The following is a 19,565-nucleotide window of genomic DNA, read 5'->3' on the forward strand; positions in this document are numbered from 1 at the left end:
GGGGTATTGGCTGGAGGGCCTTCTTCCTCGGGTGGTCGGGTGGTGACCGCACCAAGTTCGAGAACACCATGGAGGTGTGCTCGAACTTCGGCTCCATGCCTGACATGCAGAAGGAATCTGATGCAGTGGCCCTCATTGCGTGACATGCAGAAGGAATCTGATGCAGTGGTCATGAGGGCCACTACACAAGAGTTGAAGACGTTGTGTGACGCCCCCGATTCGACCGTACACTAATCATACACGCAAATGTGTACGATCAAGATCAGGGACTCACGGGAAGATATCACAACACAACTCTAGACACAAATAAAATAATACAAGCTTCATATTACAAGCCAGGGGCCTCGAGGGCTCAAATACATAGCTCCATACACAAGAGTCAGCGGAAGCAACAATATCTGAGTACAGACATAAGTTAGACAAGGATGCCTTAAGAAGGCTATCACAAACATCAACGATCGAAGAGGCAAGGGCTCCTGCTTGGGACCTCCTAACTACTCCTGGTCGTCGGTGGTCTTGACGTAGAAGTAGGCATCGGCGGTGGCATCTGGCTCCAGGGATCCACCAACTGGTTGCAACAACTAGAAAGAAGAAAGAATGGGGGAAAGGGGGAGCAAAGCAACCGTGAGTACTCATCCAAAGTACTCGCAAGCATCAGATCTAAACTAAGTATGCAATGATATCAAATGGAAGGGTTGTGTCTGTGGACTTAACTGCAGAATGCCAGAATAGAGGGAAAGGCCTAGCCTATCGAAGACTAGCATCTTCAAGCAGCTCCAAGCATCTTGCAACATGTAGAAGAGTAAATAATAGCATTTTATATTAATAAGCATGTTGTAATATTAATGCCCAGAGATCCTTCCTCGACTCCCTGCGAGGAAGCAATCCCAGGGCCACATATCCATCACATATCAAGTATCCATTTCTAGTTGTATAAGATCAGGATACAAGTCTGAACGTCCATTATCGTGGACACGGTATCCGAATATATGTCTTCCCTGCAGGGGTGCACCATGTTTTCCAACACGCTTGATTACTCTGGCCGGACACACTTTTCTAGGTCAATGCCTCGGAATATCAACACGTCGTAGCCCTACCTAGGCTCAGCAGAGAGGTCCCCGCCGGTCTACATCTTAAGCACTCCGAGGTCTGGGCCCGTTGCCCGTTGCACTCCGTGTCGTTGTGTGCATGGTGGATACCAGCACCGCCTCGGATGGCCAGTACGATCCGACCATGCCAAAATACTGAACTGGACGTCTGACAAAGCTTTGGTTGATACTGCGACGTCGAGGCCCATAACTATTCTCGCGTGGTGGTTAGTGCGTAAAGGCCAGAGGCCAACTCAGAACAAATACCCAAACCTGTTAGTGCATTATTAAAATAAGTGACGGCTGTCGGGACAAGTCTGGAGCTATCACCCCCTCCTGGGTGATACCGCTAAACAGCCAGCCGCCACCGTAACTCCTCGGGTGCTCTCCGTGCCCGCCCGACTTTCACCAATGTCTCAAGTAAAGTCAAGGTAACCGTGTGTCCAAATATCAAGGGGAAAACCCATGAATCACCCTCGGAGTATTCCACTCGATGTAATCATCAAGGTGAACGTAAGAGGAACCACCCTCGAGGTTCACACTTGAGGTGTTGCACAACAGAGTCGTACCGGAAGTGGTTAAAGAGGAATCACCCTCGATGACCACGACCGAATAGCTACACTACAGAGATCTCATCAGGAGTGATGTATGAGGTTCCACCCTCGGCACTCGATGGTAACTCTGCAGAGTCGAGCAACAAAAAGGGGCGTGATGTGATGTGAGGTGTCGGGCTCTGGTCGTCGATCACGTTGATCGAGTCGTCGATGATGAAGCATGGGCAACAAGGACAAGGTGGGGTCACTGATGGATCACTAACCAACCTATACTAAGCAGTTTAGGATAAGCAGGTAGGTAACAATAGCAGGTACAAAAGCAGGCTATGCATCAGAATACGAGCAAACAATAAGAGTAGCAAAATCTAATGCAATCATTAGAGAATGGAATGGGCGATATCGGGATGATCAAAGGGGGTGCTTGCCTGGTTGCTCAGGCGAGAAGGAGGGGTCGTCGTCGACGTAGTCGATCACAGTGGCATCGGCAGCCGTCACGGGGTCTACTGAAGAGACGAGGGAGAGAAACAGTAAATACATAGCAAGCAAGAGCATAACAGGACAACATGCAGAGCTAGACGTGTTCCCAGAGTTAGGCATTTTCAGACAGACGAACCAGAGGGGAAAAGTTCGATGTTCGCTATGCTAGGGGCATGTGACAGATGAACGGAGAGCGTATTCCGATTCGTCTCGTCGTTCTAAGCAACTTTCATGTATAAAACTTTTTTATCTGACTTACGCGTTATTTTCTATCAATTTTTAAAGTTTTAAAAGATTTCCTATTTTCCTGGATTTAATTTAATTTAAAATATTAATAAACAGAAACTGCTATGGGTACACAGAAGTGTACCCAGCAGTGTGTGTATGTGTAGGACAGGCAGGACCTATTGACTGCTGAGTCAGCAGTCAACAGTCCCAGTTGACTGGTCAAAGTGGGCAGTGGGGCCCAGGTGTCATAGGGTGTTTTATTAACAGGAGTTTTATTAGCTAGTTAAGATAATTTAGATGGGGGGTCCACAAGTCAGTGTGATTAGGTTAATTAACTAGATTAACTAATCAACTAATTAACTATTTCACTAATTAATTCTTTTATTTAATAATTTTATTTTTCTTTAAAAGGGACGGCCCGAGTGGCCAGAGGCACAGCCCAGGCACGGGCGTCCATGGCCAGCCAAGGGGCGCGACATGCAGCAGGGGGGCCGGCTCAGCCCCGGCGGAGGCGACCGCGGCCGCGCTAGGCCGTTGGGCGCCGGCTCGGGCGAGCGAGGGCGCAGGGGTGTGGGCGTGCGCAGGGGAGCGGGGCTCCGGCCATGGCTGTCAGCGGCGAGTGCAGGCAGCACGGGCGGTTGCACGGGGCGTGTCCGGGTTGGGCACGAGCGCTAGGAGGAGGCGGGCGTCTGCGGAGGTGGGCGCGGGGCGGCGAGGCACCGGCGGGCGGCAGCAGCGGCGGCCAACGGCGGGGTACGCGTGAGGCAGGGGCTTGGCAGCGGGGCGAGCGAGGCGGCCTGAGCGGTCGCGGGCAGCGAAGGCATGGCGCGATCGGCAGCAGTGGCGGGCGCGCGGCGGTGGCGAGTGGCGCGGGGTAGTGCAGCAGCAAAATGGCAACAGCCAGTAGTAGTAGCAGTAGGAAGCGGCTAGGAGCGGCAGCATCAACGAGCAATAGCGAAACAGGCAGCGGGGACGCGTACGCGGAAGCGGCAGCGAACGGCAGCTCGAACGAGCTTCGGCCGTGGCGGCCACAAGCTTGGGATCGACGGCTACAGCGACGAAATCGAGAGGGGGGAGGAGGGGAACGACGGAGGGGCTCACGTTGAGGCACACGATGGCCGGCGGGAGCTTAGTAGCAGCAGAGTGGCCGGATCGACCGCGGCAGACGACGACGCCCGGCGGGGAGGCGAGCTCGATGCAGACGACGTGGGGCCTCCCCGGCTCCAGCTGGTGTAGGCCGAGGGTGAGGTCGAGGCCGGCGGAGTCCTTGGACGCGTCGGAGAGGGACGGGGGCCGGCGGTCGACGTCGCCGCGGCGAAGCGAGATCCACAGCGATGACGGGGCGCGGCCGGGGTGGATCTGGGACAGGGGGAGAGGAGAGTGTGGGGAAAGGGGGGAGTGGATGAGATGGGGAGGGGAACCCGAGGGGGCGCTACGACGGCGTCCTTATCCCCTCGTCGGCGTGGCCAGCGAGGTGGTCGGGCGGGAGCACGTCCTTGTTGCGGTCTGAGACCGAGGAACAGGAAGCAGGGAGAGGGGCACCCGGTGCGGGGGGGGGGGATTGGGCTGGATGGGTGGGAGTGGGCCGAGGCCCGGGAGGAGCCAGGGGGTTTCCTTTTGTTTTAACCGTTTTGTTGTTTTTTTTCTTTTTGTAGTTTTTGTTTTCAATTAAGTTTCCTTTCATGTATTTATAAATAGCTTTATAAAACATAGGAAGAGCACCAAAATTGGTTTTACTAATTATACCACTGCCACATTTAGTTTGAGGTTAAAATAAAATAGTTTAGTATTTTTATAGTTTAAAAAGCATTTAATAATTATATTTTAGCCACTATTACATTCACAAAAGGGTATTTAAGTACTCTACAAAAGTGTTGGGTCACCACCATAATTAGTTATGGAATATTTTCCACACTTTGAACTTTTTATTTTGCCTTTTTGAGAAATTTGAATTTTGGACTTTAATTTGAATTTGAATTTGAATAGTGATTTGGATCAAGTGATTTAGCAAGCGTAAAAGTGATGACATGGCATCATTAGCAGGAGATTACTGTAGCTTAATTATCTGGGCGTCATACGTTGATTCCTAACCCAGCGAAGGGCACGATGGCAGTCGACATCATTCGTTGGGCCATGAATCAGGCCGTCTCCAACGACGCTAAACAGATGAAGAGGTGGTCCAAGTACAAGAACTAATGGGCTCCTAATGACCGCTGTGCCGCAGTGTACTGGAAGACGACAATCGTGCCGCCGGCGGTCAACGATGGGGAGCCTAAGGAGGAGGAAGAACCAGTGCAGATGCCAGTGAGGGCGCCGGAGCCAGGCCGTCCTACCTGGCAGACCGACCTCGACTCCGGTGAGGACGACGACAACCCGCCGCCCCGCACGACGATGGACAAGAAGATGAAGGCTAGCCACTCGACCCGCCGCCCCGCACGCCTCAACGGCCACCGCGGTTAGCCAGTGTCTGTTGTGTACCCCCAATCCCTCAATCCCCCTTCTACTCCATCCGCATCTACCTCTATTCTGATCTTGCATGAACTAGTATGAACTCGTATGAACTAGTATGAATGGCCATGCTTATCTACCTCTATTCCCCATTCCCCTCTTCGCCGTGGATCGAATGTACCGCCGGATCGAACGCGGAAAAGCAGTGCATGACGAACAGAGATGTGCTTACCACCATTGCCGCGGGCCAGGTGATGATCCGCTCGCCGGTGATGGAGTCCAGTGGTCTTCTTGCTCTCCTCCGATCCGCCGCCACCGATGAGAGTTGGGAGAGTGGGCGAGAGTGGGGAGAGGGAGTGGTGAGGGGCGGTGAGGCTAATAATTGTCAGTGCTTCGGGAAGCAACGCGGCTTCTCGAGCATGGCCGCACGCGTGCAGCCACCGCCGCCCACATGCACCGCTCGGGCCTGGCTCTGGAGAAACTATTGATTCGAGCGTTCCCAAGGAGCCAGGCCCAGGAGTGCTTTAAACATCGTGCCATGCAGGCCCAACAGTGTATGCAGCCAACCAAACAGGCCATTTTCTTCCCGCGTGGGTCTGGTTGGGCCTCATGCAGGCAACCAAACACGCCCATAGTGATAAAAAAATTTAAACGTGGCGATCAAAGAACTCACGAGTGAGAGATCTCTTTCCTCCTCCACAAGAAAAGCTCTTCTCCCGTCGGCGCCGCCAGTCCGTCCCGTCTCCGATGGCCTCTAGGCCATGGAGGTGCGGGCATCCCGGCCCCCCCGCCGGCGGGAGGGACCATGTTCCCGTTCTTGTTAGAGTCAGCGTGTTGGTTGGGGCTGTGTGGCGGCGGCGACGTCCCTTAGTAGGAATAATGCCTCCCACATTCTATCCCCGTCTCGATGGTGCGTCTAGCATCGTCGGAGAGCGTGTGAAGGTTTGTCTCTGTCGGATCTTGCGGGATTAGGTCGGTGTTGGTCTTCGGTGGATCTATTTGGATCTGGTCTTCGTTCGTCTTCGTTTAGGTGTTTACAGGGTTGATTCTTCTGATCTACGACTTTCTTCATCGGCGATGGTTGCTACTCTGGTGCGCTAGTCCTATGGGGCCTTAGCACGACGACTTTCCGACTGTCTACTACAACAAGGTTTGGCCGACTTCGGTGAGGGACGGGCGAGGACGGCGGCATGCCTTCGTCTCGCTTCGGTGCTTCTAGTTGTCGCTAGGTGGTCCGCGGACATGGTTGTAATTTTTATTAGCTCTGTTGTTCTTTGTAGTGTCATGATTGAAGATGAATAGATTGAAAGTTTCTCGCAAAAAAAATACACATAATGTATTTATTCGTTAATCATCAAGGGAATCTAAATCAAGAGAGAAAAGAAAACACTCGAGTACGGGTATCTACATCAGAGATCTTGGCAACACCTCGTGGACTGTGAAAAGAACCCCCAGTGGATAGTGAAATGGAACGTGAAACCGTGTTGAGCTCCCCAACAGTGAGAGGGGAAAGTGATCTCTGGCCTCGTGCCTGTTGAAGAATGAGCCGGCGACTCATAGGCAGTGGCTTGGTTAAGGGAACGGAACCCACCGAAGCATAGCAAAAGCAAGTCTTAATAGGTAAGTAAATTAATCCTATACACTTAAGAAGTTCACCCCCATTATTTGATTTATTTCAACATGCAACATAGCCACGTCATCATCCAATCACATCTCGGCTCCTCACCTCCTAGAACGCAGCCACCATGGCCTCTTCCCCTTCAGTTTCAGTCCTCTTATTCCAAACCAAGTCGGCCTCCGCTGCGCCATCTGCTTGTTTCGCCTGTCAAATCTGCCACCAATCGGGGCGACGTGCCTCCTCCGCAGACCAGCAGCGCCGGTTGCCGAACTTCACTCCTTGGGCGGAGAGGAAGGGGTCTCAAGTCTCAACCAACGCTAGATGTGGCCCGTTGCTTGGGAACGTCCTTGGGGAAGGATGCTGTCTGCCGCCGCCGACCATGCCTCAGAGGCGCACTGTTGGGGATCAGGAGGGATTCTTCAGGCTCTTTCTCCCTCACCTTCTTTCTCTGATTCCTACCTCTCTTTTTTAGTGTGTGACTGCGTGTATTTCTATTTATTTCCTCATATTTTATTTTATTTACGCCTCTGTTGTTCAGTTTCATTATCCTCCATTTTTTTCATGTTGCCCTTGGATTGAAGTCAACCCGTATGCACATAGGTAATGGGGTCGCTTGACATGGTTGTGTAACATATGATCGTTTGTTTGTTAGAATATGCAAAGACACCTCCTCCATTTAATATTAGATTGTTATTGGAGATTTCCCAGTACATTATATTGTATACACTGAAGGTATGACCATCTGATATAATATGTACAGCAGTGATATGTTATGTACAATTTCTCAACTCCAGCTCAGTTAGTGTTTGGGATCTTTTAGCTACCAACTGGAGTCTTTTTTAGAGTTCAGAAGAAAGATGAGAAAGATTGATGGATTTATGTCCTGTACCGAGGTAGATGGGAGGTTTGGTTGTATCTTTAGCCATGCATTTGTGGTTAGATTAACCAAATGAACTGTTCGTTTCAAGGATTGACAGATTACTACTTGGCATTTCATCAGTTAATTAAAGCTATGATCCGACAACTATGTAGCCCCTTCTTATCTACATTGCATAATCATTTGTGTGTTTTGTTATCCCTTCTGATTATTTGTTTCCTCTCACTGGTCTTTGTGTCAGAGCTAACAACACTCATCTGTTGGTGACACCACGCACCACTTGTGACTGCTGCGGTTTCTCCCTCAAGCATTACATCAATGGTTTGCCTGCCTGATCACAAAAAAGTTGTTTGCTCTCTGATGACTTCCTATTCTACAAATTTATTTTTGTTGGACAGTCATGCTACACATGAATGCACTACCCTTTTTTGCGGGTGCATTTACTAATTTATGTACTGTACTCTCCATTTTATTTGAAAACAAATGTTGATTGAAGGTTGCTAGATTGTCTGATGATGCGTGACAAAATGCTATTCTGCCTACAGAATTTGTAATCCTAAAGGAGGTAAGGACGTTTCTCTGTTTTGTAGTATTTAGAATAGGGATAAGTATATTTTTCGTCCTCGAACTCTTCCGAGAGTTTAGAAATCGTCCCTCAACTTCAAACCGGATAGTTTTGGTCCCTCAACTATCAAAACCGGATAGTTTTCGTCCCTCGTGCCGCTTCGGGCGGTTTTAGTACGCGGTGAACACTAACTTGGTGAACAGTAAAATCGAAAAAAAAGAAAAAATATCAAAAAAATCTGAAATTTTACAGCATCGAAGATACTCTGGTGCGCAAGACCCGTGCAAAATTTGTGGTGTTTCGACATTCGAGCAGCTCATGGCAAACAAAAAACTGTAAATATATACGTCGATGAACAGTAAATTTAAAAAAAAAAGCAAAGCATATATGAAACTTTTTGGCATCAAAGAGGCTTCAGTTACTGTTCACTACGTACTAAAACAGCCCGAAGCGGCACGAGGGACGAAAACTATCCGGTTTTGATAGTTGAGGGACGAAAACTATCCGGTTTGGAGTAGAGGGATGATTTCTAAACTCGGAAGAGTTCGAGGACGAAAAATATACTTATCCTTTTAGAATATATTGTTGACTAGCTATCACTATCTTTACTTGCTCTATCCAATTCAATTTCTGCAATAATTAGTCAAGTTAATTCCATCTATCTCATTCCATCAAATAGATCATGCAGTTGTTCAAACATATTTTTGAAATGGCTCTTTTTTTTACAGATAGTAACTTCAGTATAGCACCTGCCGCTGCAGTGTTATGCCATATAAGAAACAAGAAGACACAAGTAGCCAAAGGAAGTTTTGGTTTCAGGTGCCAATTCCTTTTCCCAAATACTTACTGATAACATATTTCATTGTTTCCTATGGCATCCATCTGATATTTTTCTGCAGCATTTAGACTGAATTGGAGACAGTGAACTTACATACTAAAGTATTTTTGGTCATTTGAGGGCTTGAAGTTTGCTAGCTGCTGACTGACTTCTGCAAATGTGAGAATGCCGAGATGTTATGTTATGAAACCTTTAGCCTAACCCGAAGCATGAGCATGAAAGATTAATTTTTATACTCACTGCTTTTAGACGTTTTGAAAATTTATTCTGAATGTTTGAAACACCATTTTCTGGTATATATATATTGGGGTTCGAGATAGTTTACCACATATGACATGTTGTGTTTGAAACACCATTTGATACACTGATCATCAATACATGGCTCTACTACTTTAAAACATGGTTTGCTATCACATGTATATAACATAGTCCATATTTTTATCTTGCAAATTCTTTGCTCTAAGTTCCCGCAGCAACGCGCGGGGTATCTTTTAGTTGTACCAAAAGGTTGACCCAAACCGATCCTGGATAGAAGTTTACTCATCGCAGTTTTTTTGTTTTTTTTGTTTTACATCTAGCGGTAACACCTCCAAAAATGATGCCATGACTGCCAGATCCGCCACTGTTTGCAATGCCACACCCTGAAAACAACTTGGCTAGAATACAAACAACAACTAAGCCTTTAGACCCAAACAAATTGGGGTAGGCGAACACGAACGTAGCAGGAAAATCATCGAGCATGTCGCATGCATTACACAGGATACCGGCCATGGTATCAAGACGGTGATGAAACAAACTCGTTGCCTGTCAAAGAGGCTATCATGGTCCTCATGGACGGTATTCCTGGCTGCTTCAGTTGTCATAGCACTAGGATGTAAGATATCAAGATGGAGCTGACGGTCGCCGCTTGATGAGGGGAAGGGAACTTCAAGGAAACACCTGAGATGGCAAGGACACATCGTTCGTCTCCAGCTTGGCAAAGGACGAGGGTGAGGCGACTTCCTCCTTGGCAATGCTGATGGTATTTGGCACGGCAGCAAGCAGGAGAGGATTGGAGGGAAGGTCCCAACGGCTAAGGGAGGAATTGTCGGGCGGTGACCTGGAACAAGGGCTGTGATGCAGCTAGATCCGCCATGGTTTAGCTAGGAGGGATGAGGTAGGAGGTCGTGATTAGTGAGGGAGAGAGCGTGGCTAGGACAGAGTGACTAGGAGCACATGGAATAAAAATTGCGCTTGTAATATGTGTTCAAACACTTTGGATAAAGTTAATTTAACACCATAGGTGATAGGAAAAGGGCATGTCCAGAATAAACTTTGAAGTTCTGTTTGACAATCTAGCAAAGCAAATTATATGATTGGACAAGTTTCTTCCGATGAAGAAAAATCATTGTATTTAGCCGATCATGGAGAAGTACCTACAAGAAACTTCGTGTTTGTCCTGGCAAGAAAATTTCCATATCCAGCTAATATGAGGAGGGGGGGGGGGGGGGGGGGGGGGGGGCGCTGAAATGGCTGATGACCAATATATTAGGAGATTATAAATCTTGATGGCAAAATAACTAAGAAAACCCCCCAAAATACTTTGATTGAACATGCTGTGCTAATAGGGCCATATGTACATAATTCTTGCATTTGAACAGATTACTGATAAGCCGCATGGGACAGAGGTAAATAAAATAAAGCTTCCATATACTCCTGGAGAACCACTTGCTGGATAGTGAAATTAGACTCCTTTGCAGGTGCAGAATGATATGAAAACCTTTGATGGCCATGCAAGGTGGCGGCTGTGGTGCGGGCGTCTCGGCGGCGCCCGATCCAGATCTGAAGGCCTCCGTCTACTTCAACCAGGGCTGCCTCCGATGGTCCTGCTTTGGGCGGCCTTTGTCGCCGTAGTTGTACCTGTTTGGCGGCTGGAGGTGGGAGGTGGCTCCGGAGAAATCCGAGGCCAGCAGTGCTGGTCACGACGGCGGCGACGCCCGAGGGCGCCGTACCCTTCTTGCAGGCGCCGTCCAGGTTGCCTCCTTCCCCTCTTCCTTCCACCCAGCTCGTATGCCGGGCGAAAGCCCAAATCCTTGCCGGATCGAGCGACAGCGGCACTCCGGGCGTCGTCACCCTCTTGGGGGTGTCGTTCGTGGTGAGCTTGGGGTGGATGTGATGCTTTGGTTGCTTGGCGGCGGATTGGTCTTCAGCAGCCCTGCCGGTCTCGGCTGCGGTGCTTCATTCTACTCATTGATGGCGGCGTATCTCGGCGGCGTGGCGCAGTGGAGATTCGGCGTCCGATGTGTGACGATGGACTCGCGCAGGAGGACGAAGCTGTCTGGTGTCGTGGTGACGCCGATGGCTGAGTGGCCAGACAAGGTAGAAGCCTCAATTTGATCTGAAGACGGACCTGTGAAAGATGGCGGCGACGACACACGAGTGCGTCTGACCGGATTGTGCCCCAGACCCGGTATGTGGCTCGGCTGGGGCTTCCGAATGTGTTTCGGCTTCCGGCTTTTGATGTTAGGCTTAGGTGAGTGGTCTGGGTAGTGGCCCAGCTAGCACCCCTTCATCATTTTGGATAGGAGTAGCGGCATATGTTGCCAAGATGGTGGATTCAGGCACATTGTTGTAATACTTTGTAAGGTCCTCAAGAATAATCAATAAAGTGGCCGTATGCATCTCCCAGATACAGAGGCCGGGGGGGGGGGGGGGGGGGGGTGTCATCCTCCTTTTCTAAAAAAAAATGCAAGTGGAATCCCAAAGATGATGACGAGACAAAATCTTAAATCATAACCAGTAACGTTATCAACTACATGTAGAGAATAACAATGTTTTTCAGTGTGTGTGACTATGAGGCCAAGGGGCAATGCATACACTTCAATATCGTTCTTGATGGCTGTATCCTTCACTCAGGGCCGGCTGTGGGCTAGGCCAGAGGGGCGACCGCCTAGGGCGCAATCCTTGGGAGGCGCTCATAAATCCATATATTTGCATACACACATATCCATACATAGAAGGATCATAGCTGTTCTAAAGAAAAGGCCCATGGCTTAGCCCAGCCGGCAGCACGGTTGATGACCCTGTTAGGCCCGTAGGTTGATGGACTGTTGTGTGCATGAATGTTAGGGAGGAAATGAACCGTCGTGAATAGGGCTTGCTCGCCAAGGAAAAACATACCCTGGTTGTCATCGCCGGATCGCTCGACGTCCTCTGTTCGCGCTTCAGCCCATAGATCCTGAAGGGAAGAGGAGGCGGTGGGGCTAATTTCGTGGCGGCGGCTGGGAGGGGGCAGCGACTGGCGCAGGTGCGAGGTGCTGTGACTTGTGCCAGCTGCTCGGAAGCTGCTGCGAGCGGCTGGATGGTGGTGTCCCTCCCGTGAAGGCTGCTGCTGTTGTGGCTGCTGGATGTTGCTACTGCTATTGCTGCGTGGGAGGAAGAAGTAGGGCTGTGCTGTCGAGCAAGGGCTGAAGCTGCTCCTTGCTGTTGGTGCGGTGAGCATGGAGGCTCGCAGAACTGCAGTCGCTGCTGCTTGCTGTTGGTGCGGCTGAGTGTGCTGCTGGAACTGCTGCTGATGGTCTGCACTGCTGTGTGTTGCAGCTGCTGCTGTTTGGAGAGAAGGTGGCAGTGGCTGCTGCTGCTCGCCAGGAGGAGAAGGGGATGTTGCTGCTGCGTGTGGTTTCCTGGGAGGAAGATGACAAGTGGTGAGGTCATGGATATGTTCAACGACTTGGTGAGGAGTCCAGGGTCATGGATTCAATGTGGTCGGATGATGGATGTTCGTGTGGTGCAGAGGAAGGAGGAAGGCATGTACGAGATGAAGTGCTGAGAGGAGGCAGAGATGTAGCTGGGTGCAGGTGTTGGGGGCTGCGTGCCTCAGCAAGCAGAGACTTGGAGGAAGCCCTGCTCACCGCCATCCAGGAGGAAGCTATGCTGCGCGCACGTCTGGCCTCCGCCAAAGCGACATTCGACGCTGCGCGGGCAAGGGTGGCTCGCATGATGAACACGACAACCTTCATCAGGGATGTCAAATAGGCAGCGATCAACGAGGATAAGTTCGGTCCTTTTTATTTGTACTAACTAGCAAAAATGCTCGTGCGTTGCAATGGGGAAAAAAATCGCACACCTCTAATTCAATGGAAAAAATCACACCACCAATCTAATAAGCACAGCTCAATACCCCACATGTCAATTCCGAGTTCCCAACCATGCACGGCACGTGTGTCAGGGAATGTCTGAAACAGAAAATTATATTCTCCTTTTTTGGCAGAAACAAAATATATTCTCCTTGAGCTAGATGTGAGGGCCGCCCTCCACAAAATACACCATACATGCACCTGGTCTAAGGCATCGCACTGCAATCGCAGCAAGAGGCCGTCGAGGGAACCGGCATCGTGAGTGGGGTGTTGTTGTCGTGCATCGTTGGGATATGGAAGGCATCATGGTGGGATGGGCTCAGTGGCGCAATGACAACCGGGCAGGTAGGAGGTGACATAGTGGAGAGCAGATCATTAGCATGGTAGCGGTGCGGGCTCGAGAGTCATCCCCATCTCCAAGTTAAATTACTGCAAGAAAATGGGGCCTATTTACTTGGCCCTTAAACCATAACATCTGATGGAATTGAGCTTTACGCATTGGGTGGGTTACCTTGTTTGTGCTTACACAAACAGTAAGGAATTGCAGATGTGTAAGGATACATAGCTCCGATTTGTGTCGTTTAATTATCTTTGCAAAAATGGTTAGCCATAGGTGGATTCAGCTTCTGAAGCGAACATAACAAATTGTTTAAGAAAAGATGGTTCATCTTCTCAGTGCCAAACGAAGCTTGTGCGAAAACTATGTAGGTTCATACAAACAATTCACTTGCAGCAGTTTGTTTGTGTCGAGAAAACTTGTATTCCATTCATATAGCACATGATACAAATGCTCCAGCATTGGCAGAGTGGACCATCTTTAGCACTCAGCAGCCTTACACCAGCTTTAGCTAAAAGATGAGCACACGTATTTGCTACTCTGCATCAAACAACTCCACCTGAATATTACTCCGTACACATCTCCCTAATTTCCTGAACAGAAGAGCCAACATGATATCTATTTAACCCATTACACTAATTTTTTACTACCTCCGCATAGTCATGCTCGATTGTCATACGCATACTCCATTGTCATACTCATATGCACTGCTAATAACTCAGCAAAACCAGGTTCGAATTACTGCTCCGGTACCATCTGCATCCAAGCACCCACTTCTCCTTCTCCTTAACCTGCTTATTATCAGCAGCAAAATAATGCTTGCCAAGCCCTCCGTAGCATGACACACCCTCCTGGGCAACTACTTTGGATTATGGAATGCCTCACCTCTGTTCATGCAACATTCTAAGCCACATACACTGGTGCTCTTCCTGTAGGGAAGAGGTTGTATTTAAGATCCACAAATTTAGATCACAAGGCAATCTGCCCTTTTCCTTTTAGAGGAAAGTGTCCATGAGAAATCACAAATTTGTTCCAGCTCCCTCCATGCCTCTTTGACATAAATACAACCCCAAAACAGTTATAAAAACTTCCCCTGAAGCAATACAGACACCATGATAGGACCATATCCATCCCCACACACATCACACTGACATCAGACCCAAACATAAGAGAGACGAGACACTACCGGAACAGGGTGCTACCCCGACGGCCAAAACAATGCCGACGGCTCCCGTCGGCCTCTTCGGAGCTATGCCGACAGCCTGGCCCTGGCCGTCGGCGTATTCTGGCCGTCGGGCTACACAGAGCTAAGCCGACGGCAACCGTCGGCATAGAACGGCCGTCGGCCTAGCTGCAAGTACGCCGACAGCTGCCGTCAGCTTACAACAGCCATCGGCATACTAGTGGGCCCGGCGACCCCGCTGGTGACGGGCGGCTAACGTCGTCGGAGTTATGCCGACGGCCGAGACGAGGGGCCGTCGGCATAGGTCCGCATGCCACGTCACCGATCCGGGCCGCACCGTCCAGAACCTATGCCGACGGCTGCCGTCGGCATATATGCCACGTCAGCGATCCGCGGCACACCGCCCGCCGCCTAAACCCTGGCCGTCTCTCGGCATAGTTAGATATTTTTTTCCTATATATTTTTTATGCTTTTTTATGTATTATTATATCAACTAACATGTAGCATGTTAAATATAAACATACATATGAATATATATGTAGTTTGTATTTTTTTTCATATATTATGAATATATATATATATAGTTTGTATTTTTTCGAGCACGTTAATAATGTGCGGTCATGTTCTTTTGAATGTAGATCCTTATATTTTATGAAAATCAAAAACAGCTATGCCGACAGAAGTTTTGTGGCGGTTGCAAACGCCCGACACCCGTCTCCAGAGTGTGACCCCCCTCACGTCCGCGGTGTGCCCCCCTCATGGACGGCGCCGCCGCCGGCACCTGGAGGGGGGAAACGGACGCGTCGGGTCTACACGGAGTGGATGTAGCTGTGGGTTTGGCCCGGATGTTGCTCCCGGGTGTCCCTACGGGCCGACCTGACACAACCGGGTGGAGAGTTCCACTGGTCAAAGCCCGTCCGTGCAAAGTCAAAGGGCTAGATCTCGTGGTCAACCGCGCCAGGGTTAGGCGGGACGGGGGCCCTAGGGGGGGTAGCAATGCCACCGGAGCGTCGTACCGGGCCCTCATACATGCGGGGTGGTGTTGTGGCATGTCCGAAGAGGCGGCACGCGTCTCCGGTGCGTGGCCTCCCTCACGGACGGCGCCGCCGCCGACACCTGGAGGGGGGAAACGGACGCGTCGGGTCTACACGGAGGGGATCTTGCTGTGGGTCTGGCCCGGATGTTGCTCCAAAGTGTTCCTATGGGCTGACCTAACACAACCGGGTGGGAGGTCCACTGGTCAAAGCCCGTCCGTGCAAAGTCAAAGGGCTAGATCCCATGGTCAAACGCTACAGGGTTAGGCGGGACGGGGGCCCTGGGGGTAGCAATGCCACCGGAGCGTCGTACCGGGCCCTCATACATGCGGGGTGGTGTTGTGGCATGTCCGAGGAGGCGACACGCGTCTCCGGTGCGTGGCCCCCCTCACAGACGGCGCCGCCGCCGGCACCGGGAGGGGGGAAACGGACGCGTCGGGTCTACACAGAGTGGATGTAGCTGTGGGTTTGGCCCGGATGTTGCTCCCGGGTGTCCCTATGAGCCGAACTGACACAACCGGGTGGAGAGGTCCACTGGTCAAAACCCGTCCGTCGGAAGTCAATGGGCTAGATCTCTTGGTCAACCGCTCCAGGGTTAGGCGGGACGGGGGCCCTGGGGGGTAGCAATGCCACCGGAGCGTCGTACCGGGCCCTCATACATGCGGGGTGGTGTTGTGGCATGTCCGAAGAGGCGGCACGCGTCTCCGGTGCGTGGCCCCCCTCACGGACAGCGCCGCCGCCGACACCTGGAGGGGGAAACGGACGCGTCGGGTCTACACGGAGTGGATTTAGCTGTGGGTTTGGCCCGGATGTTGCTCCCGTGTGTCCCTATGGGCGGACCTGACACAACCGGGTGGAGAGGTCCACTGGTCAAAGCCCGCCCGTGGGAAGTCAAAGGGCTAGATCTCGTGGTCAACCGCTCCAGGGTTAGTCGGGACGGGGGCCCTGGGGGTAGCAATGCCACCGGAGCGTCGTACCGGGCCCTCATACATGCGGGGTGGTGTTGTGGCATGTCCGAGGAGGCGACACGCGTCTCCGGTGCGTGGCCCCCCTCACGGACGGCGCCGCCGCCGGCACCGGGAGGGGGGAAACGGACGCGTGGGTCTACACAGAGTGGATGTAGCTGTGGGTTTGGCCCGGATGTTGCTCCCGGGTGTCCCTATGAGCCGAACTGACACAACCGGGTGGAGAGGTCCACTGGTCAAAGCCCGTCCATCGGAAGTCAATGGGCTAGATCTCGTGGTCAGCTGCTCCAGGGTTAGGCGGGACGGGGGCCCTGGGGGGTAGCAATGCCACCGGAGCGTCGTACCGGGCCCTCATACATGCGGGATGGTGTTGTGGCATGTCCGAAGAGGCGGCACGCGTCTCCGGTGCGTGGCCCCCCTCACGGACGGCGCCGCCGCCGGCACCTGGAGGGGGAAACAGACGCGTCGGGTCTACACGGAGTGGATTTAGCTGTGGGTTTGGCCCGGATGTTGCTCCCGGGTGTCCCTATGGGCGGACCTGACACAACCGGGTGGAGAGGTCCACTGGTCAAAGCCCGTCCGTGGGAAGTCAAAGGGCTAGATCTCGTGGTCAACCGCTCCTGGGTTAGTCGGGACGGGGGCCCTAGGGGTAGCAATGCCACCGGAGCGTCGTACCCGGCCCTCATACGTGCGGGGCGTGTCCGAAGAGGCGGCACGCGTCTCCGGGGTGTGCCCCCCCTCACGGACGGCGCCGCCGCCGGCACCTGGAGGGGGGAAACGGTAGTAGACGGATCAGGCACTCGCATAGTTACCGGATCAGGCACTCGGTAACGGTACCCCTCAGTCAGTTGCTCTCCTATGTATCACCTTTCGCGAGACCATAAAAAATATTTATATCATAAAGAAATGTTGCCCCCCTCAATTTATTTCGAAATATTTTAACACAATGTACATTTTTTGTTAGTACAATTTAGCAAATATTTATATCATAAAGAAATGTTGCTGACCATAGAAAAAATTCGGTTCAGAAAAAAATATACGTGATATTTTAGAAAATTGTTGTACAATATAAAAAAAGGATCATGTAATTAAAAATAATGTTTCAAACCATTAAAAAAAAGGATCATGAAAATTGTTGTACATTGTAAATAATGTTCATGCATGTAAAAAATATGTATACCATGTATCATTTTTAATATAATTATATACCATGTGTCATTAAAAAAAAATAAAAAAAAAATATATATATATGTCTACGGCTAAGCCGTCGGCATAGGTGCCACGTGGCGACCTCAGCGATGCCGACGGCTTAGCCATCGGCATAGTTACCCCTTATCCCCTCGCGTCGACCCCGGGCCACTCATTCTATCTCCCCCGACCCCGACCAGCTGAGCGCCGCCGCCGCACGCCCCACCCCTCCCCTGCCGCCGCACCTCCCACTCCAGCACGCCCCCTGCCGCCGCCGCACCTCCCACTCTCCTGCACACCCCTCCCCTGCCGCCGCCGCACCTCCCACTCCAGCCGCGTCGCCGCCCCCGCCTCCACACCCGCCGTCGCCGCCGTCTCCACCCGCCGTCGCCCCGGCCTTCTCCCGACCCCGCCGCTGCCCCGGCCTCCCCCGACCGCGTGCTGCCCCGGCCTCCCCCGACCCCGCCGCTGCTCCTGCAGCCGGCCGCGGCTCCGTCCGGCCCCGTCCCTCCCGTCCCCGACCGCCCCTGCCTCACCATCCCCTCCACCGCCGCGCCCCCTTCCACGCCCCTCTTGGTGAGCTACTTTTTATTCTTCATTTTTTTCATTTTTTGGTACTGTTGGATGGATGAATGAATGCATGGATGGATGTTGGATGTTAGATTGTTAGGTTAGATGATGATCTTGTCATTTGAGATCTTGTCATTTGGATGTTAGATGGATGTTGGATGTTAGATGTTGGATGTGATGAGTGGTTATGTGAGATGTTGGATGTGAGTGGTTATGTTAGATGGATGAGATGTTAGATGTTGGATGTGATTAAACCGGACAAAATTTGACACTTGACAAAATATGATTTTTTTCATAGTTTTAAGTGTCAATGCTTAATGTTAAGTAGCTATGTGAGATGTGCTGCAAAATTATGATATGATGAGTGGTTATTTAATCATGATGATCTTGCTAAAAAAATTGAAGGACAAAATTTGACACTTGACGAAACATGATTTTTTTTCATAGTTAAAAGTATCAATGCTTAATGTGAGGTGATGACCTAATTTTTTTCCACTCGGTGTAATTAACAGGATTTGTAGTGTTCCATCTTCGTGGAGTGATTGTCGACGTTGGAGGTGTTGGTCCACGATCGTCCCTCTCCTTTGATCGACTACATCGGAGGGTGAGCAACAATTCCATGACCTCGTCCAGTTTTTTTTCCATGTCACTAGATTAAATTTTCACATCTAGTCGCGTAACCTAGGTCTCCCGTCCGAAAGGGTTGCATCGATAAATATGCATTCAATTGCATATTTATCATCGCATCTCTTTCGGATTGTCCAGCGCTTTCCACGGACAGCCCGAGGATGTGTAGATTGGGTACGTTGTTCATGCTCTACACCGTTCCGAGACAGGATTTCGGCGGCGCCTCCCTGTTGTTCTCCGGATGCACATTCTCTCGGCATTTTGCCGAGACGTGTATTTGGAGAACAGCGGGGAGGTGATGCCGAAATTTTGTCTCGGAATGGGGTAGAGCATGGACAACGTACTCAATCTACACATTCTCGGGTGGGATTAGGACCCATCTTTACCTATTAGAGATGTAGGTGGATTAAATGTCATTTCTCGTCAACCTTGTAAAAAAATAAAATATTGATGTGAGTAATTTAAATGAATCCTTAATTTTGTTGTGTGGCTTCCAATAAAGCAGAGATGGCAGATAATCAGTGGATGTATAGTGGGTTTTTCCGTCGGAATCAAGTAACAACAGAGTGGGTCGAGAAAACTGATGTGTTTTTGAAACAGATATTCCGTAGTCCAATGAGGATGGTGCCAGAATGCCCGTGTGCCAAATGTAAGAGACATATCCGCAGAGATAAGAGTGAGATGACTAAGCACCTTCGCACACATGGATTTATGCCCAACTTTAATATGCCGATAAACTTTGCCCAACGGGACCGTGGTAGAGAGGAGGTGATACGACAACGCGTCGCTGGTTATGAGGACGATCGGGTTAGAGACATGCTAGATGATGTCTTTGCTGCACAGCCGACACCTC

The 19,565-nt window shown here is 50.7% G+C and overlaps 1 long non-coding RNA gene across 2 annotated transcripts; it reads right to left on the bottom strand.

Moving 5' to 3' along the window:
- Window positions 1–307: 307 nt before the first annotated feature.
- LOC141041740 (uncharacterized) lies at window positions 308–3,826 on the bottom strand. Of its 2 annotated transcripts, XR_012203163.1 has the most exons (3): window positions 3,449–3,826; window positions 2,068–2,145; window positions 308–581 (listed from the first exon to the last, which is right to left on the bottom strand). It is a non-coding gene; the product is annotated as an uncharacterized lncRNA (long non-coding RNA). The 2 variants fall into 2 exon arrangements; XR_012203165.1 differs by lacking the exons at window positions 2,068–2,145; window positions 3,449–3,826 and adding an exon at window positions 715–2,061.
- Window positions 3,827–19,565: the final 15,739 nt, after the last annotated feature.

Source organism: Aegilops tauschii, chromosome 1 (assembly GCF_002575655.3).
Source record: "Aegilops tauschii subsp. strangulata cultivar AL8/78 chromosome 1, Aet v6.0, whole genome shotgun sequence".
Taxonomy (NCBI): Eukaryota; Viridiplantae; Streptophyta; class Magnoliopsida; order Poales; family Poaceae; genus Aegilops; species Aegilops tauschii.